The following is a 22,229-nucleotide window of genomic DNA, read 5'->3' as shown; positions in this document are numbered from 1 at the left end:
TTATTGTTTCTGAAACAATAAATCAACACAAACGATTTTTTGGTGAAAAAAATCACAATTGGAGCACCTCCAATTGTGATAAAAAAAACCACGGGTGAAACACTACAAATCAATCCACTACTGAAGAAAGAAAGATTACAAGGATACCAAACAAATTACCCAAACGCTTTCAATTTGTCTTCAAATCTTCTGTATATCTTTCACCGCAACCTTCATCTTGGAATTGATTATATTGATGTTGAATCCACAAAATCTATTGTCGAATCAACGACTGCACACAACATCAAACTCCTTTGATTACTCTGTGCTTGAATCTTAGGATTCCACCAAAGAAAAGTACTCTCAAAGAAGATCAAAAAAACTCCTTGATGTGTGCTTATAAAAACATGAGTTTAAACTCAATCAAACATCAAGGAAAACCAGAAAAATATCCCCAAAAGAAAACCCAAAAACCCTTAAAGAAGATCTAGAAAACGTAACCCTAGATTTGGAGCAACTTGAGGTTTTATAGAAGCTGAGATCGTGAGGTCCGCTCGAGCGTGGGAATGGATGCTTGAGCGGGGACTCTATATCACGTGTTCCAAATTAGGGTTCACACTTGAGTGTAAAAACACAGCACTCAGTATATTTTGCAGACAAGCCAAAACACTGTGAGGGTGGAATCTCCGCTCGAGCACCACTTTCCCTGCTCGAGCGGGAAGACCAAAAAACATAAGAAAATTACAACTCAATGACACTCAAGTTTGTCCACGGAATTCGATAACAAGTAGGGTCCTAACAAATCAGAAAGAGTCAGATCGGTGAGACGAGAGCTAAGGCTTTGTTGATGAAGAATGTGAGCTTCAAGTAGAATGCACTTCTTATCTTCTTCTTTTGAGTCCATTTTGAATTTGGGTTTCGTTTGTGGTTCAGGTGAGAGCTCACAATCCTTTGAGAGATCGGTGAGAGAAAAAAAGAAAGAAACAAAAAAAACAAAAAAAAACAAAAACAAAATGACATCGTTTTGGAGCATGGCAAAGACCACTGCAGAGAGCCACGACAGAGGATCCAAACTCTACTAAACTAGCAAACTTCCCAAACACTAAAATTCCAAAAAAAAAAGAGCTAGAAAATAGTGAATGAGGCAAAATTTTGTTTCAATGTCAACAAAATAGAAGGGCAAAAAAGTAATTATGTTGAAAATTTCACATCACATATTAGGTTTGAGGGCTTAGATAGGTTAATTGTCCAGAACATCCTTACTTTAAATGTATTTAACGCTCAAACACTAAGGGCATTATTGGCAAACCAAACCAAACCTTAAGTCCCTTCAAATGAGGTCAGCTATATGAATATTTCTTTTCCACTAGACTCTATCAGAGGCCATTTGGTTAGTAAAATTAAGGAAATGCATATCTCTATTTATTACACTAGCTCATGTCAATCTAGATATGCCCTTTCCCTAACACTTCCCTCTACTATCACTGTATCACATCTCTTTATTACCACCTTTGTTGGTCTCCGTTTTATATGGTTAAACTCTCTCAATCTATTCTCTCTCAGCTTATCTTATATTAGTGTTACTCCTACCCATTCACGAATATACTTATTTTTAACTCTGTCCTTTCTAGTCTTGCCATACATCCACCTGAACATCCTTATCTCAAGAACACTGATCTTATTTACATGTTGTTTCTACATTACCCAACATTCTGTCCCATACGGCATCACTGGTCTAATAGATGTTTCTACAGAACTTTCCTATAAGTCTAGTGGGTACTCATCTATTGCACAGTACTCCAAACACACTCGTCCACTTAAGCCACCCCACCTTAATTCTATGGACCACATCTGGTCCAATCTTCTCAATCGTTGTGATAATCAATCCTAAATAACAAAAATGTTCACTCTTAGGTAGTTCTTGATTCTCAATTCACTTCTTCTCTGCTTCCATTGTTACTGTCACTTCTCATCTGCCCACATAGCAATGTCCACCTCAAAATAGAGTCTTTTAAGGAAAAAAAATAGCATTCCAATTAATTAGGTTATCAATTTATTATTACTATATAGAGACGAGTAAAGAAAATAGGTATATATTTCTTTCTTTTTTCTTCTCAGAATATGTTTTAAGATTGTAGCACAATGATACACAAAATTAAAAAATAAAATAAAATAAATATGTGCTCCAAATATATATATATATATATATAAGTAGTGTTTTTTTTTCTTTCTTATGTGGCACATTTTAAGGTTTACATTTTGTTTAAAAAGTCACATCAGCATATCTTTTCTATTTACATATAAAGTATTACACAAACTTAATTTTAATTATAATAACCAATTTTATATCAACTTTATTTGAGAAATACCTTCTTTTTTTATGAAAAGTATTTTCAATTTAATTATTATGATATTTGAAAAAAAATTTATCTCAATTTAAAAATAAATAAATAATACAGAATATGTTAAATTATGTGCATTGCAGAGATCAAATAAATTTTCTTTTATATTTTATATTTTTTTATCTATTTTATTGATGTCTTAATACTAACACTGCTGGACAATCCACTTTTAGCGGCGTTTTTTAAGTACTAAAAACGTAGCTAATTCTTTTGGTGACGTTTAGTACCAAACGCCGATGACGCGGCCGTCGCTATAACTTTATGACGTTTGAAAAACGTCGTTATATTAGTATAAGCGGCATTTTTAAAAACGGCGCCAAATGTCCTACTTAACTACTATGACATCACTATGAAATTTAGCGACGTTTTTGAAAATGTCGGCATAGGCATTTATACATTTTAAAAATCTAGCCATTGGGGTGGGATATAGTGACGTTTTTTAAATGCCGCCATAGCCTTTTTTTTTAATTTTTAAATTTTGTTAATTTTATATGGTTGAACAAAAAAAATACCTGTCAAACAATTATTAAGAACTAATAATTGATGTTTATTAAAATAATAAATAAACTAAGCTTGAAAACAAAATTAAAAATAAGAAACAATGCATTGCATACCTAAGAATAGCAACAATTCAGACTTTAAATACATCAATTAAAATCAAAATTGTCAAGAAGTGTAATTTGCCCAAAAAAATTTAAAGGAATAGAAAGCACACTAATATGGCTTATAATATTAAAAATACCACGTGTCTTCCAACTATATCCAAAGATGAGCCTAAACTATATGCAACAGATGATACATTTGGAACCATACAGTACGATATAATCCAATTAAACAAGATAAAAAGAATTAGAGGGGGGGAAAAAGTAAAAGAACAAAGCTTCATCATATTCCCTCTAATGGCTTTTTCCCTCTCCTCTCACATAAATTCTACATGTAGCAACTTCATATCCATCAGGATGATCATTCGAAGTTAAATAGCTTCTCACAATCAAACAGAGTTGGGTTTCAAATTATTCTGTCTTGTCTTCTTCCAAATCAACGTTCGATACCCCGTTGTTTCCACCGTGTACTGATCCGACTTCAAGTGGACTTCGAATATCCTTTGAAGGCATAGGAGATGGTTTTATGAGTGTCAAAGTATTATCATCCCTGTCAAACTCTTCACTTGCTTCTCCCGAGTAAGTATAGCTACCACATGTGAAAATATTCAATGTGGAGACAAGAAAATAATTGACAATTAATTTTTATAACATAGAAGAAGCCCTCTGCGAGGAGTTTGCAACTAATTTCTATGTTCCACCATAAAATTGATCGACAGTTGGGGAGATTTTTCCTAGACACTCAAGTCTCTACGAGTTATTATGACCTAACGTGACAACAATCATAATACTCACAAATTACGACCTCAAGAATTAGTGGTTAGAATAACAATATCATGCGTCGAGCCTGCCACATCACATCGATAAACAAATGTTACTTTGGTGGATTTTTTCATAATTCAGGCAGCAATACTTATATCACATATCAATAAAAATAGCAACGTAGGTGTCATTTCATAATGCAGCATAACATAAAAGGAAAGTATTATCCCCTCTCTCTACAGACAGTGAGGCCAAATGAAGCCCAAGCTTACTCATATAAATTCCAAGGCACAAATAGAAAAAATGCACAAAATTTAGTCATTGGGCCCTAACAGTGTTGAATGGGATACAAAGCACAAAATACAAAGAACACACATCACACCTTGACCTGCAAGTAAAATTTATTAAGATTCCTCACTATTTTCAATTTTCAAGAGCGGGGTATGACTTCTTATTAACCAAAACTACCATCTTGCATTACATATATTAGTCTCTGTATGTCCAATGTGCTCAACAATTCTTAAACCAAGCTACAAAAATGGGAAAAGAGGTATCTGAGAGAGGAAATGTTGGCCAAATTAGGTGATGCCCAATCTGTATCAAAATGAAATACAAGAATACAAGACCAACCGTATGCATTAAAACAAACTACAAAATTATCAAAAGCATTACCTTAATGAGGGAAAGAGCACTGTAGCCATTTTAGGATCAGGAAAGCAAAAGGGACTCTAAAAAAAATTTCTCAAATCTTCTCTCATCAAATCCTGCAACTTCAGACATAGAAAGTTGAACAAAAGTTAGCACTTGAATTGTCAACTGCACTTCTCAAGGTTTAAAGTTGATTGAAAGAATGGATATCATTTACCAATGTGTTGCAGCAACCCTTTTCTTGTCCTCCCAAGTGGGCTTCCATTTAAGTTTAGTTGATTGAAAGAATGGATATCATTTACCAATATCCTGTTTTTCTTGTAGTGACTCCTACAATTACGTTTCTCATCCTTAGAGTTTCTGTAATTACCTGTTATAATTATTCAATTAACAATTAACATTTTTTCTATGATTTAATATAAATGCTCTAAGGGAAAACAATTTTTATTTATTTATTGATAATTTGTTATTATTAGTTAGTTTTTGGTGAATAATAATGAAGAACATACGGTTTGGGTGAATGGAAGAGATAAATAATCAGTCCAACACAGTGGCTCTCTGAGCTCATCTTTGAGTCTCTTCTGTTTCAAGTTCTCCTCCTGCCAATTATCAACCAAGCATAATGTGAAACTAACAAATAGTTAATTAACAACTATTTCTATTTGTAACAAATACTTGATACATTGTGATTAGGATGGTACTATAAAATTATAATCCATATCATCTAAGTTATTTCAAAAATAAAATAAAATTTATTTTAAGGAACACTGATTTAAAATTGATTATTTATTATTACTGTAACAACACAAGTGAGGTGGAGCCCGAGGGCAATTTTAAAACTTGTGGAAAGCTCTAAAAGGACAAAGGAACCAAAAAAAAAAAAAAAAAGACAGTGAAGCTGGTAAAAAATTTGAATTGAGATTCGACAAAATAACATTTAAGTACACTCCTTGATAAAATGTAGACTTCCAAGAATGTTACAGTGGACAACAATAATAATAGCTCAAGTTGGGTCAACAACAAAATTATATTATTTCAAAAAATTATTCAACTAAAAAAACACACATTTTTACAACTTTTTATATATTCACATTAATGAAAATTGGTTAGAAAAAAGAAAAGAAATGGCATACTATTAATTGTTAGAGAGCGACCGGGCAATCTGAAAGGTATTTAACAGCAAGAGTGATGAGAACCGGAACTGAATCCTCGCCCGGTATCATCAAATCTATCATATTATCTGAAATTAGATCGTCATTTAGCTCTTCACTTGCATCATTCAGCAAAACATCAGCTACATCTTTTGCAATTTCTGATCTACCTCTGTTCTTCTTTTTCGCTTCAATGATTTTATGTACTAATTCAACCATTTTCTTCTTTGCCTGAAGCAACCCATCTTCAAATTTATTATTAATTTCTCATAATAGTGTAAAATAAGAAAAATAAAGAAATTAATGTGACTATATAATTAACTTGCCTGTAATGACTTGTGGAGTCTACTTCCAGGTATGTTAATTGGTAAAGATATGAGACCAGCCATGAATTCTTGAAATTGTTTCTTTAGAAACTCCGTTTCATCTCCTGGATCCATGCTAACCAATGCCTTCACTAGTACTTGAAAAGCAATCTGGATAGAACATCTTCTTTAGTATAAGTAACATCTTTAAGGGTTTAGAAACATAATTATTACTCTTACTAATATATTAATGAGGATTAGGGAACATAATTACTATGTATGTAATATGGTTTATCATTACTTTGGACTATTAAGGATAGTTATTATGATCTTAGTTTATCAGGTAAAATAATTCATACGAAATCATGTTATTGGGTTCCTTGTAAAATTATTAGCTAAAAGCCAGTAAATTAGAAATGCTACTTCTTCAGAAAAATTACTCAAACAAATTATCAAAATTTAAAATGTATAAATTTAAAATTCATTAGGACACATCACATCATTCATCAAAAAAATTAAATTTGCACCATCCATTTAAATTCTTTTTAATATTTCTGATTACAAGAATAAGCATCAAGAGAAACTAGAGAAATAGCACTCATTTTTCTTTTAGGAAGAGAGAGAGAGAGAGAGAGAGAGAGAGAGAGAGAGAGAACATTTTTTGCTTCATCTTGGATGTATATGGGGTGATCATCTCTCCAATCCTTCATAGATTGTTGGAGATACTTGTGCATGTCTTGGGGGATCTGCGCTTTGAGATATGAGGATTTGAAGAAAGACCCTATGAGGCCACGAATTCTCCTTTGCAAGCTTCTAGTGATGAGCAATATAGAAGACTTACCCATCAACTCAGTGAGAGATTTGGGGTAAGAAGGCACAAAAGCCTTGCCATCACTTTGCAAAACAAATCTACTCACTTCTGCATCTGTGGACACAATTGTAGGACTTCCAAATAAATGTGACTTGAACACCTTCCCATACCTACAAATAAAAATTTCTATCATAATTCATGTAATCCCCAAACTTGGTTTCATCTTAATCAAGCTATTATGTGGGTTTTGAGTCTAGCCAGTTTAGTGCAGCTTATTGTAAGTTAAAAATTAATAATTAAAAAGGAAACTCATCTATCAATTTTTAAATAATTAATTTTTTTAAACTTATTTAAACTATTAGTAAAAGTCTAAACAATCTAAAATAGATTCTCAAAATAAAAAATAAAGAACTCAGATAAACTCTATCAAACATAGACATACATGTGACGACGTCGGTCCATGAAGGTCTCAGGGTGGTCTGAGTAAGCACAGGAGATGAAGGAGATGGTTTCGCAGAGAAAAGGTCATCCAAGAGTGCCTAAAGGAAGTGGGATTGGCGATCTTCTACAACTCCTCCTCTTCTACAATTTGAGTACCTGTTGCAAACTGTGATTAAAGCAGTGTAAAGCAGCCCAATAATGAGCAAGCATAAAAAAAATCGCAATTCTATATGCTAGAATGAAGTTCCACAACAAGGGTGCCCAGGTAAACCGCCAGTAAGTAATGATTAGTACAAAAAAATTGAGGAATGACAATCTCTTGACTACCCGATTTAGAAAGGTTGCAACAGATTTCATCAGAGATATGAACAAAGCTATATTTACCAATTTGCCCATATGCAAAAGAAGTTGCTTTGGTCCGCTGAAAAATTATTGGAACAATGGGCTCCACAGTTTCGTGATAAACCTATGGAAAGATAAGAAAACCAAGATTAACTAATGCCAAATGGCCTAATAAATTATTTCCATCACATCAAAACCATAAGTAGCTTGTATTTTCATTTTAGTTTCTTATTTTTTCTTGTGCAGCGTACCCACCTCATCATTTGAGACCTCTTCATTCAGCACTACATCAAAAACAAATTCATGCTCTTCCACAAGATTCTGTTAGGTCAACCTGCTGAATTTTGAGATATAAAACTTTTAACAACATATATGAAGTTCGAAAAAATTTGAACACAATCTATAACTGGGATAGCTTTGATATGAAAAAGGCCAAAATAAGAAAAGAGAATGGTAAAATAAAATTATATATGTTCATGTTATATAAGGACAAACAACAATGCATACAATTATACTCAAAATAAAGAATGAGGGCAAGGAGATTTTACATCAAACTGAAATTTCAAAATAGTTAAATTTGCATTAAATTTGCAGTATAAGGCTTGACATCATTGTTCTTTTTCCATTAAATAAAATTGTTCCTATATCATTTGTAGAAAAAAATAAATAAATAGCAAATGCCACAACCATTCTGTGAAATTAAGAACAGAAACTTAGAAGGGGCTGCTTCAGAAAGATATTCCACCCTGACAAAAAAGGATGTTTGGCTATGACAAAAACAATCTTCAAAGTAACCACTTCAAGAAATGGCATGAAATAAACCTCTCCAGTTCACTGATAAAGTGATAATAAAGGCTTTAATTATTTATTTTACAACAAACAAGAAACGTAATCAAGCATTTACTAAGACAGAAAACCAATGGAAAATAACACTAGAATCAACTTACGTACATATTTTGGAAAATTGTATAAAATGTAAATAAGGATTTGAACCTAAAGCATATGACTTCAGATATTAAAAAATGTTCAAAATTTAACAAACCTCATCTAGAACTCAAAGATACTTTATTGTATTCCCCCGAATGTAGCATTCTGGCATTCTCCAAAACCTATCTCATCCTGCATTGAATTTTCAGTTTTAGGTTCAACAAAAACTCATAAATAAGCAAAGGGACAAAATTGATTAAAAAACAAAAAATACCTTTGAGGTACATATGACTTCACGAAGATGGATATTCATCCAAGTATCACAATTCACCAAATGCCCATTGTATGTTTCCCCATTTTTAAGTTCCACCAACTATCAAAATTATAGCATTAATTAGGGGGCTTAAAAAAATATAATATGTTGTTACTATAAGTTTGCTTCGCTTCTTCAAGCTCCACCCCTTGCTAACTAATCTGACAAACTTAAACTCTCAAAACCTGACCCTCCATGCAATTACTAGAAATTCCTAGGAAAATAATAAATTAAATGTCAACTCTTAACTCCTACAATTCATGTTCTTTTTGTTTCAACAAGCAAAAAAACTCCATGATTTAAAAAATAATAATAAAATAATTTCAAATCAGCCAAAACTTGTTGGCTGCTAGATTCTTGGCTATTTGGGAGCCAAAATCGTGACAAACCTAACATCATATTTCAATAAATTTCCTTTCCTATATTTCCTTCTAACAAAGCAGAGCAATAATTTAAATTCAACCCTAGTTTCTTTACATCTACATTTTCTCAGCAACCAAACAAAGACTGCATAAGTATAAAAATGCTCTCAAAAGACAGGACTCTCACCATAGGATGCCCCTGTGTAGTCTTGAGAAGAGAAAGTCAAAGCTGAAATAGAAACAACCAAATCATTAAAAAATGATACGACAGATCTCCAAAGTACACCAAAACAAACCAAATCATTAAAAAATGATACCAGAGATCTCCAATGATACCACTTGCCTCTGGTCTCATACCACACACACAACCACGCAGAGAGAGACAGAGTGCACAGAGATGGCTGCGAGGTGGTGAGGTGGAGGTTGGAGTGAAACACAGATAAGAAGATGAAAAATGAAAAAATATATATATTGGAAAAGAGCATTAAGCAATTTTGCCCCCTTAAATTAGTTCCAGCACAACACCACATGCCTAAATAATGCATGAGCTTCACACACTCTTATTTTTGAATTAAGGGTTTCTGTTAATTTCGTACTACAAGGACCACAGGGATTTATGAGGAAACATGTATTTTAGAATGAAAATCTCATATCTAAAAGGATATTGTTTCGAATGAAAATTTTTAATGAGAAATTTCAAATCATAAACATATATTTTCGAACGAGAAATCTCAGATCTGAAACATGTGTTTTTGAATAAGAAATTCCAGATCTCAAACATATTTTTGAATGAGAAATCTCATATCCAAAACATATGTTTTTGAATAAGAAATCTCAAATCCCAAACATATTTTTGAATGAGAAATCTCAGATCTGAAACATATATTTTTGAATGAGAAATCTCAGATCTGAAATCTTAAACATATATAAACCCTAGGAGAAGAATCGACTTGAGAGAGAGAAGAATACGAAATTGAGATTGTAGACAGTGGTGCTCACCTTAGTCAACGGTGGTGATGGTGATGGCGATGGAGCTTCGAAATCGAGAGAGAGAGAACTTCGAAATCAAGAGAAAGAGAACTTCGAAATCGAAATCACTTTGAGATTGGATCTGAGATGAAACCGAGCTGAAGAAGGTTGAATCTTAATCTCTGAGACTGAAGGGTTTAGAGAGAGAGAGAAAGCGATGGAGTGAGTAAGAGATTTGGGGGATTGGTTTCTCTGAAACTGAAGGTTTCCAGATTCCAAATGAGGGCCTGAAGAGAGAGACAGTGAGAACGGTTTTGATTCTCACAAAGCTAAGAGAGAGGGAGGAATAACATTGTAACACATGTGAAGGCGTTAAAAAAACGACTTCTATTCCTTAAACGGTACCGTTTTTGTAACGCCCTCAAAATAACAACATTAAACCCATCAATATAGACATGCATTGATATATAAAAGTTCCACATTCTTCCATTTATCAGAGTTTCTATAGCGATCCCGGTATTCCCTGTTGTTGTTTAACTGTAATCTGGACTCAGTTCCGTAGATTCGTTGTTGTCTTATTCTCATTTCTATCCCTTACTCTTTGTTTTAGAGTTTTGGGTTGTGTTGGGCAAGTTGGGAATTAGTTGGTTGTGTTTTAAAGCTTTGAAATTTTGCCCAGGTTTTGGTCTCTCCGCTCGAGCGGCGGTTTGACGCTCGAGCGGGCTTTTGTTGCTGCCTTTCCGCTCGAGCGGCAGTTTGGACGCTCGAGCGTGAATTTCCTTCTCTCAGCATTTTGGTCGTCTGCAGAAAATTCTGGGAGAGTGCATCCGGTGCTCAAGCGGATCTTTGGACGCTCGAGCGTGAACCTGTGTCTGACGCTCGAGCGGACCTGTTTTAATTTCAGTCCGTGAAATCACCTTTTTGACCACTTTTTGATTTCCTTTCTCTCTCTTACTTATTCAAAACCTCCATTGGAGAGCACCTCACTCTAAAACCTAACTTCTCTCTTAGGATTGATCTAGCTAGAGTGTTTTCCTCACCTTGAGCCTTTGTAAGAAGTGTGTTGATCGTCGAGGGCTTCGTTGTGATCCAAGAAATTTCGGATTTGGAGCTCTTTGATTTCGGGTCATCTTCTCCATTTGAGTTCTACATTTGAGGTAGGGATTCTCCTTGTTTCTTTTCAATACTTCGTCTATAGATAGACATGTGGTAGTTTTTGTATTGCATAAAAATCATATCCATGTTGGATTTGTTTGAAATCATGAGAAGAAACCTAGGGTTGGGTGTTAAAATGGTTACGTTGTTATCATTGGTTGTGGTTTGGGCTAATTGGAGTGATAATTAGCATGTGGTTGTTGAAAGGAGAGGAAACCCTAATTTTTTTATTTGATTTAATAAATTAATTGAGGGGTTTTGATCTTTGGGCAAATACTTAGGTATTTTGAGTCTTAATTGTGGTTATTGTTGTTTGTTGATGTTAATTGGGCATTTTTGGTCAATATTGAGAAAGAGGAAGGAAAAACCCTAATTTATTGTTTATGACTTAATTTGCATAATTAGTTCGAAATGGCTTTGAAAAGAATGTAGTGAATTTAAATGAGTTATGGCTTGTGTCCATGGGAATGATTTTGTGAAAACAAAGGAAGTGCAATTCATTTTGTGAAATGGGAAAGGTATTCTGAAACAAGTATAACAAAATTGGAATGTTGTATCTTGAGTGTTGAACACACTTGTGTGGGGTATAGCTTTAACTACCATGTTCATGTTGTTGTCGAGTTTTGTAATCTCATGTTAGTTGGGTCTGTTAATAGATGTACAATATGCATGCATCTAGAGATTTGTCTTGGTCATCGGTGGAGGATGATAAGGTTGCGTTGAATGGTTGTGTATGTATTACACCATTGTTGATTGAACATCGTATGTGATGAAATACTGAATTACATTATATTTGTATACTGGTTGGGGAGAAGAGAGGGGTTGTACTCCAGTGTGTGTGAGAAGATAGGGGATGGACTCCACACACCTATGTGTTCATATATATATACTCTGCGCTGATAATCTAAGGTACCATACCCTTCCAGCTAGCGCCTGGTAAACTGGTAGATTGTTGTGAGAAGTGTATCTTTGGCTTACTACGCATATAGCTAGTAGTGCAGAGTTGTTTTGTTATTGTTTCAGTGTATCTGGAAACATTGTGGATTGTATTGGTTACAGTGTGGAGGGACGAGTTGCCTCATTGATTTATTTTATGCATGTAGTTGAGTTGTTATCTCCCTTTTTATAGAAGTGTGCATGGATAACTATGATAGAATTGGGATTGAACTGAAATGCCCTTTTATCTTTTGGAAGTGTAAAGAAAATCAAACATTTTAGAAATATGTTTTGAAAAGGCACATCTCTTGTATGTGGGGCAAATGGGAGAGAGTAATGGGCTTAGTGACTCTATTTTCCTAAGTAGTTGTTAATGTTATAAAAGATTGGGAACGGGGGTTAATGAAAGGAAAAAGGAAAGATGAATCGCTTATAGCGTTGAATTAAATAGTGATTTTCGAGAAAAGTTCATATTTATATATATATATATACATTTGTATAAACTGTCACATTATTATTCTAGTATGAGAATGAGCGTTCATGATCATAGCTATCTGTAATGTTGTTATTGTTGAGGATCATGTTGAGATCCCTACTGGACTATATGTTCATCCCACGTTGTTGAATCTTTTTCAGGTATTAAGCAGGTTGAGCTGCAAGATTTGGATCTACTTATCTGTTGGCCATGGGGCCTTTCTTATGTGGGCGGAATGCCATTGTTGTAAAAGGGTTACACCCTTCTTCTTGTACCTTAAGTGATGTAAGCCCAAGGGCAATTTATTAAGTATGTTCATGTAATATTTACTTTGCATACGAATGAGAGTATTGTTAATCACTTCTACGGATTGAATGTATGAGTTTATTTCCGCATGTTATCTCTGAAACTGAATTAAGTTAATGAACTTGGTAATGACTCCGCGTAATAAAAAGTGGGGCGTGACAGTTTCATTACAAAAAAGTATTACATGTTAACGACAAAAGCAAATGCCCTAAAGGCTTACAACTTTCCAAGTTAACACTTGGTTATAACAAAAGAGTACTAACTCATTTACACATTAAGCCCTTGGCTTGAATTTACATGTAATACATCAAAAATAAAACGACAAAAGTGTGTCCGCCTCTAGCCTCCCAAGCTATGTCCTTGGAGGTGGCATGCTACCTGTACCTGAAAATGATATTCCCATATAGGGTGAGCCACAACCCAGTAGAAATACACTAAACCAAATATGAACAATGACTAAAAGATTAGCAGTTGATAGATGGCCAACACTGATACTTTCTCTTATCACACTTTACAGTTTCATGACATGCAAGTCCATGTTACAATTCATTTTCCAGTTCCTTTCAATTCTCATTTTAAAACCATGGCTCAGAACCTGGCCAAACAACTCATATGAGACAATAACTCATATCAAGCACTTCCCATTTCATAATAGATAAGCACACTAGCTATATCACAAACAAACAGATAAGCATACAAGCTATATCTTCAATTCCACAGATATGCATATGAGCACTATCACACTTCCAATGACAAGCATATAAGCTCTGTCAATACATCACTAGATAAGCATATGAGCTCTATCTACGGAGTCCATCCCCTATCTCCTCCTAACAACATCCGGTTTAGAGGTCCATCCCCTATCTTCCCCTAAACCGTGGAGTACATCCCCTATCTCCTCCAACACAACACAGTGCATATAAACAATAATTATACACATCATCACACAACACATAAATTTAACGTGTTCTTTCAATCATCATACTCAATGACTCATTCCAGTGATTAGTTTTCGTTCGCCTAATCATCATGCATTGTCTACAACAATCAAGACTATCCTCCACCGATAGCCCAAAGCAGTTATTTCTATATAGAAAATAAATGCAACAATGGATATATAATCAACATTTCAACTAGGTGAGCGATAAATAATCCAACTACACCCTTTAACCCCTTCCCTTTCCAATTTTCACATTCTCAATTCAATTCCTCATTTCCAACAATTAATTATACAAATTAATCGATCAATGTAATTAGGGCATTTTCCATAATTAACATTACAACCCTTAGGTTCCATTTTCATTAATGTCTTAACATTAATTTCACTTTTTCCATGCCAAACATGCATCTAGACTTTATTTAGCCAAAACCCCAACCTTTGTAAATTTACACAAAAGCCCCAAATTTTCACCAAATTACCAAACCAACCCCAACATCTCAAAATACTAAAATTTAAAGACAAAGCTCATAGAAAAGAGTAGGATATCCCTACCTCAAAGTTTGAGCTCCAATGGAGATGAAGACCAAAACCAAAATGCTTCAAATTATGAAATTTTCAGATTAAAATGTAGCCCGCGACGATCAACACAACTTTCGTGAAGACCAAAAGTGAGGAAACAACTCCTACTAGATCAAATATAAGAGAGAAGGGCCGGTTTTAGAGTGAGAAGCTCTGAAAATGGCTTGTTGGAAAAGTAAGAGAGAGAAAAGATCTTGAAAAAGTGATCCAAAAGTCGGATCTCGGATTTATATAAAAGTCGCCCCGCTCGAGCGTCAAACTCCCCGCTCGAGCGGCACTCATAGACTCCCGCTCGAGCGGCCAATCCCCCGCTCGAGCTTCGGATACACACTCTCAGAACTTTTGCAGACAGGTCTCCCGCTCGAGCGTCCAAGTCCCCGCTCGAGCGGAACTCACACAAACCCGCTCGAGCGGCCAATCCCACGCTCGAGCGTCCAACACTGCACAGGAAATACTGGATGGGTGAACTTCCCGCTCGAGCGCCAAAACCCCCGCTCGAGCGAATAGGTCAAAATCTTGGCAACTAGTTTTGGTTTCTAAACTCAACCAACCTGTAACAAACCTGCCCAACACATCCTATAACCCAAATACAAAGTAAGAAAGGATGTACACCAGGTAAAAATCAACTACTATCATCCACGGACACATGTCCGGATCACTGTACAACAAGGGTAAACCCAGAATCGCTATAACCTCCCCCCCTTAAAGAATTTTGTCCCCGAAATTTGGCACAAGTTTTTCAAAAACAGGTTTTATCCATTCTCAATAATATTACAACATAATATTAAACAACCCGACCCATTACCGGTCAATTCCATCTCTTTTCAAGAGGTATTTCACAATAAATATTACAAGTGCATTTTCAACTTGCAATTTTCTTCCATTTCCAACCATTTCCAACATGCATGGCTCACAGTTCATACCATAATCAATATACATGATATAACTCCAATTCTACAATATAGACAACATATGCAATATTATAATCAACTCCCATATCAGGGTAAGTTCTACAACATTTTTCCATTAAACCAAAACATTATCAATGTTTTACAATTTAAGACATATATAAAGCTCTTAAGTCCAACAATACTACAAAGTCTAAATACAATATTACACATCAATAAACATGTCCGGATATTTCTCGCGGACCTCCAACTCACGTTCCCAAGTGGCTTCCTCCACTCCGTGATGTTTCCACAAAACCTTTACCAAAGGAATGGTCTTGCCACGCAGGACTTGATCCCGCCTATCCAAGACCCGAACCGGTCTCTCCCCATACGAGGCATCCTCATCTACCTCTAAGTCGGTCCAATCTAACACATGAGATGGATCCGGCTCATATTTCCGAAGTATACTCACATGAAACACGTCATGCACTCTGGACAACTGCGGCGATAAGGCTAAACGATAAGCAACCTCGCCAATCCTCTCAAGGATCTCAAAAGGCCCAATAAACCGAGGGGATAACTTCCCACTCTTCCCAAACCTCATCAAACCTTGCCTAGGTGATATCTTCAAAAAGACATGATCACCTATCTCAAACGCCAAAGGCCTTCTCCTACGGTCGGCATAACTCTTTTGGCGACTCTGGGCTGTAACAAGCCTCCTACGGATAAGCTCAACTTTCTCCGTCGTCTCCCTAACCAACTCCGGACCCAACAAAGGTGCATCACCCACCTCGGCCCAACAAACTGGAGACCTACACGGTCGGCTATACAAGGCCTCAAACGGTGCCATACCGATACTAGACTAGAAACTGTTGTTGTAGGCAAACTCTACCAAGGGCAAGTGCCTCTCCCACGTCCCACTAAAGTCAAGGACAAAACCTCGAAGCATATCCTCAAGGATCTGAATAGTACGCTCGGACTGCCCGTCAGTCTGAGGGTGATAAGCCGTACTAAAGGTCAACTTAGTACCCAAGGCACTCTGCAAACTTTGCCACAATCTAGCAGTAAAACGAGGATCTCTATCTGAGACGATCGTCACTGGGACCTCGTGCAATCTCACTATGTCCTGAATATACAAGTCGGCAAGATGATCTACCGAATCTCTCACGCGCATAGGAATGAAGTGCGCCGACTTAGTCAACCGGTCTACAACTACCCAACTGGCATCACTACCCCGCTGAGTCCTCGGAAGACCTACAACGAAGTCCATAGTGATATGCTCCTACTTCCACTCGGCAATAGGCAAGGGTTGCAACAAACCCGCTGGCCTCTGATGCTCGGCCTTCACTTGTTGGAAAGTAAGGCACTTCGATACGAAAACAGCCACATCTCTCTTCATACCCCGCCACCAAAACTGGCGACCCAAATCCCGGTACATCTTAGTGCCTCCCGGATGCACCGCAAGACGTGAATGGTAAAACTCTCGGAGTACTTCCTCTCGGCAAGACTCCGGCACAAACAAACGGTCTCGGTATCTCACACTCAGGTCGGGATACACCGTCAAACCCTTCTCAACTTTCCCACTGGAGATCTTCTCTCGGAAGGACTCTACCTCATGGTCACCTCTCTGTGCCTCTAACACTCTAGTCACAAGTGTGGGCTGTGCAACAACAGAAAACAAGGCCGCAGCCTCAACAGACTCGCCCAGATGCAAATCAAACTCGCCAAGTACACCCAACATTCCCCATTCCCGGATGGCTATACAAGCTACATCACTAATGGATTTCCTACTAAGGGCATCGGCCACAACATTGGCCTTCCCCGGGTGATAATGCAACACAAAATCATAGTCCTCAATGAACTCCATCCATCTCCTCTGCCTCAAATTCAAGTCTCTGTGTAAACAGATACTTCAAACTCTTGTGGTTCGAGAACACCTCGAACCTTTCACCATAAAGGTAGTGCCTCCAAATTTTCAAGGCAAAGATCACTGCTGCTAACTCTAGGTCGTGTGTAGGGTAATTCTTCTCGTGAATTTTCAACTGACGTGAGCCATAAGCTACCACTTTCCCCTCTTGCATCAACACACAACCCAAACCCTCTCGTGAGGCATCACAATAAACCGCATAACCCAACCCTCTCTCTGGAATAATCAAAACCGGAGCGGTGGTTAGCCTAACCTTCAACTCTTGGAACGACTTTTCACAAGTCTCACTCCATACAAACTTGACCCCTTTCCGCGTCAACCTAGTCAACGGTGAAGCTAGCCTGGAGAAATCTTTCACAAACCGACGGTAATACCCAGCTAATCCCAGAAAACTGCGGATCTCAAACACACTCTTAGGCTGTGCCCAGTCTTGCACTGCCTCAATCTTGGATGTATCAACAGACACCCCTTCCCTGGATACCACATGGCCCAAGAATTTCACCTCTCCTAGCCAGAACTCACACTTCCCAAACTTGGCGTACAGCCTATGGGCTCTAAGTAACTCAAGCACCACTCTCAAGTGTGCCTCGTGCTCCTCCTCTGAAGGCGAATAAACAAGAATGTCGTCCACGAAAACGACTACAAATCGATCCAAGAATTCCCAGAAGATCCGGTTCATCAAGTCCATAAAGACTGCCGGTGCATTGGTGAGCCCAAATGGCATCACCAGAAACTCATAATGGCCATACCGCGTACGGAATGTCGTCTTAGGAATATCCTCCTCCCTGACCCTCAACTGGTGGTAACCCGATCTCAAGTCTATCTTAGAGAAACAACGGGAACCCTTCAACTGGTCAAACAAATCATCTATACGGGGCATAGGGTACTTATTCTTGACCGTAGCCCGATTCAACTTCCGGTAGTCGATACACAATCTCAAGGCACCATCTTTCTTTTTGGCAAAGAGGGCCGGTGCTCCCCACGGTGAAACACTAGGGCGAACAAAACCCTTATCTAGCAATTCCTGGAGCTGAACTTTCAACTCAATCAACTTTGCTGGAGCAAAACGGTAAGGTGCCATAGAAATCGGCGCCGTGCCGGGCACTAAATCAATAGAGAACTCTATCTCTCGGTGAGGTGGTAAACTAACAAGGTCCTCGAGAAAGACATCCGAATACTCACAAACCACCCTCGGCAACACAATCTGGGTCTCATCACACTCACCACTCTCAAAGCTAGCAAGTAGACCACTAAGCTCATTTCGCCCTCGCGAATCATACATCGGTGGCAACACACTACCAACCCGATCCCCCAAGAAATGGAAACACTCCCCGCTTAAGGTACAAACTGTGACCCTCTGGCGGTAGCAATCGATAACAGCCTGGTATGACGATAGCCAGTCCATACCCAAAATAACATCAAAGCCCTTCATGGGCATGACAACAAACGGAAAAGGAAGCCTATGGTCGGCGACCTCTATATCACAACCTCTAACACCTTGTTTCAAGATCAGTTCACCCCCAAGAGGTGACACTACACAAATAGGAGATGCTAACTGTGCTAACTCCAACTCCAAAACAGATGCAAATGCAGCAGATACAAAAGAATGAGATGCACCCGTGTCAATCAACACACTAGCAACCGAGTTGCAAAACAGAAAAGTACCTCTCACTACTGATGGAGCCGGTACAAGATCCTGCGCGGTAACAGCATACACGCGCCCCGTAGGCCCCTGATCTACCTGCTCACCCCTCGAAGCATATGACTGCTGCACTGACTGGGATGACGAAGCTCCCGGATTGCCCCTCGAGGCCTGCACAGACTAAGCTGGCTGAAAACCCTGCGTCTGTCTAGAACTAGACGCTCCCGATGTGGCACTCAACTGAGGGCAATACCTCTTCAGGTGCCCAGGCTGACCACACTGATAACAAGACAAAGGCTGGCCCCTGCCCTGACTCTGGCCCTGAGGTCTAGCTGAAGAAGAAGTAGCTCGCTGACCCCCTCCTTTCTGCGGGCAAACCGAAGACTTGTGACCCAGCTGGCCACACGTAAAACAAGTCAGGCCTCCCTAACTACCTCTCCCCGAGCCTGCACTCGGCACCGGAAAGGTCGATCTAGCAACTCCACCCCGAGACTGCTGAGGATTAGGAGCCCTCTGTCTCCTGCCATCGCCCTGACCATCTTGGCTCCTCTTGGAGCCTCTCTGCCCCTCATCCTCCTCCTGCATCATGAGCTCCATATGAGCTGCAGCATCCACTAAATGTCTATACTCTCGGATGTAAGACACACTAACCCTCAACTTGAGGCCCCGCCTCAACTTCCGCTCAAACTCATAGCAACGGCGTTCTTCGGACGCCACCAACTCAGGTGCAAACCTGGACAAACTAGTGAAAGTGGCCTCGAACTCTGCCACAGACATACCCTGCTAATTAAGCCGACTAAACTGAACCCTCAGCTTCTCCCTAGCACTGCAGATAAGAACCTCTCCTGGAAAGCATTTACAAACGCCTCCCATGTACCACCAACACGAGCCTTCTCGTACTTCCACCATTGACCCGCATCTCCCTTCAGCTGGAAGGATGCCAAGGTCACTTTCAGTGCCCCGTCCTCGATGCCAAGCATCTCGAACGTCTTACTCATTTGTTCCAACCACTCGTCAGCTTTCAGTGGCTCCTTTGGATCCCCAACAAACTCGTCCGGGTTAGACCGGAAGAACTCCCTCTTTAAGAAGGAAGGCCCTGCCTCAACTACCTAATTCCCAGCCCTGAGAATACCCAAAGCCCCTGCTATCTCTCGTGCCAAGGCACTCATGGCCTACTGGCCCGCTGGCTCGGCCACGTTGGCCTGACCAACACCCTCCTATATTGCCGGAATATCATCCGGTAAAGGTACCTCCTGCCTCGCAGGCCTACCACGCCTAGCACCTCTTCCTCGTCCTGACATCCTAATAAAGGTAATACAGAACGTCAGCACATTCACAAATGTGCCAAAACTAAACACTCACGTCCTAGTGCATGGACAACAGTAATTCACTCCACGTAAGCACGTAAACACATAAGCACTTACGAATTTCATTTCCGGATAATGATAGTCCCGAGGCGTTACTAGAGTTCCGGTTAGAAACGGCATTGACCAAGTGCGTTTCCAACAAGACTCCCAGAAACCCAAGGGTCCAATCAACATCCTAGAAATTAAATTCCATACCCACATAAACACGTAAGCATGTTATCAATTTAAACACATAGCATGTGACACTACATCTAAGTCTCTACCAAGCGAGACAAACCCAATGTGATACTAATCACTTCCCACGTACCCAAAGTATTCGAACCCGGTACGCTCTGATACCAAGTTGTAACGCCCGGAATATAACAACATTAAACCCATCAATATAGACATGCACTGATATATAAAAGTTCCACATTCTTCCATTTATCAGAGTTTCATTACAAAAAGTATTACATGTTAACGACAAAAGCAAATGCCCTAAAGGCTTACAGCTTTCCAAGTTAACACTTGGTTACAACAAAAGAGTACTAACTCATTTACACATTAAGCCCTTGGCTTGAATTTACATGTAATACATCAAAAATAAAACGACAAAAGTGTGTCCGCCTCTAGCCTCCCAAGCTATGTCCTTGGAGGTGGCATGCTACCTGTACCTGAAAATGATATTCCCATATAGGGTGAGCCACAGCCCAGTAGAAATACACTAAACCAAATATGAACAATGACTAAAAGATTAGCAGTTGATAGATGGCCAACACTGATACTTTCTCTTATCACACTTTACAGTTTCATGACACGTAAGTCCATGTTACAATTCATTTTCCAGTTCCTTTCAATTCTCATTTTAAAACCATGGCTCAGAACCTGGCCAAACAACTCATATGAGACAATAACTCATATCAAGCACTTCCCATTTCATAATAGATAAGCATACTAGCTATATCACAAACCAACAGATAAGCATACAAGCTATATCTTCAATTCCACAGATATGCATATGAGCACTATCACACTTCCAATGACAAGCATATAAGCTCTGTCAATACATCACTAGATAAGCATATGAGCTCTATCTACGGAGTCCATCCCCTATCTCCTCCTAACAACATCCGGTTTAGAGGTCCATCCCCTATCTTCCCCTAAACCGTGGAGTACATCCCCTATCTCCTCCAACACAACACAATGCATATAAACAATAATTATACACATCATCACACAACACATAAATTTAACGTGTTCTTTCAATCATCATACTCAATGACTCATTCCAGTGATTAGTTTCCGTTCGCCTAATCATCATGCATTGTCTACAACAATCAAGACTATCCTCAACCGATAGCCCAAAGTAGTTATTTCTATATAGAAAATAAATGCAACAATGGATATATAATCAACATTTCAACTAGGTGAGCGATAAATAATCCAACTACACCCTTTAACCCCTTCCCTTTCCAATTTCCACATTCTCAATTCAATTCCTCATTTCCAACAATTAATTATACAAATTAATCGATCAATGTAATTAGGGCATTTTCCATAATTAACATTACAACCCTTAGGTTCCATTTTCATTAATGTCTTAACATTAATTTCACTTTTTCCATGCCAAACATGCATCTAGACTTTATTTAGCCAAAACCCCAACCTTTGTAAATTTACACAAAAGCCCCAAATTTTCGCCAAATTACCAAACCAACCCCAACATCTCAAAATACTAAAATTTAAAGACAAAGCTCATAGAAAAGAGTGGGATATCCCTACCTCAAAGTTTGAGCTCCAATGGAGATGAAGACCAAAACCAAAATGCTTCAAATTCTGAAATTTTCAGATTAAAATGTAGCCCTCGACGATCAACACAACTTTCGTGAAGACCAAAAGTGAGCAAACAAGTCCTACTAGATCAAATCTAAGAGAGAAGGGCCGGTTTTAGAGTGAGAAGCTCTGAAAATGGCTTTTTGGAAAAGTAAGAGAGAGAAAAGATCTTGAAAAAGTGATCCA

General features: G+C 38.2%; 2 long non-coding RNA genes and 1 pseudogene across 2 annotated transcripts; all 3 read right to left on the bottom strand.

The window, feature by feature from the left end:
• Positions 1 to 3,789: 3,789 nt before the first annotated feature.
• LOC114264085 (uncharacterized) lies at positions 3,790 to 5,101 on the bottom strand. The gene is made up of 3 exons (XR_014360473.1): positions 4,611 to 5,101; positions 4,418 to 4,515; positions 3,790 to 3,830 (listed from the first exon to the last, which is right to left on the bottom strand). It is a non-coding gene; the product is annotated as an uncharacterized LOC114264085 (long non-coding RNA).
• Positions 5,102 to 5,535: 434 nt separating this feature from the next.
• Positions 5,536 to 5,984, bottom strand: LOC114308331 (cytochrome P450 90D2 pseudogene; annotated as a pseudogene).
• Positions 5,985 to 6,490: 506 nt separating this feature from the next.
• Positions 6,491 to 7,996, bottom strand: LOC114315529 (uncharacterized). Its single transcript, XR_014360474.1, has 3 exons — positions 7,699 to 7,996; positions 7,429 to 7,567; positions 6,491 to 6,830 (listed from the first exon to the last, which is right to left on the bottom strand). It is a non-coding gene; the product is annotated as an uncharacterized LOC114315529 (long non-coding RNA).
• Positions 7,997 to 22,229: the final 14,233 nt, after the last annotated feature.

This window comes from Camellia sinensis, chromosome 2, assembly GCF_055761805.1.
Source record: "Camellia sinensis isolate YWXY chromosome 2, ASM5576180v1, whole genome shotgun sequence".
Classification (NCBI taxonomy): domain Eukaryota; kingdom Viridiplantae; phylum Streptophyta; class Magnoliopsida; order Ericales; family Theaceae; genus Camellia; species Camellia sinensis.
This window is presented reverse-complemented; position numbering and strand designations above follow the sequence as displayed.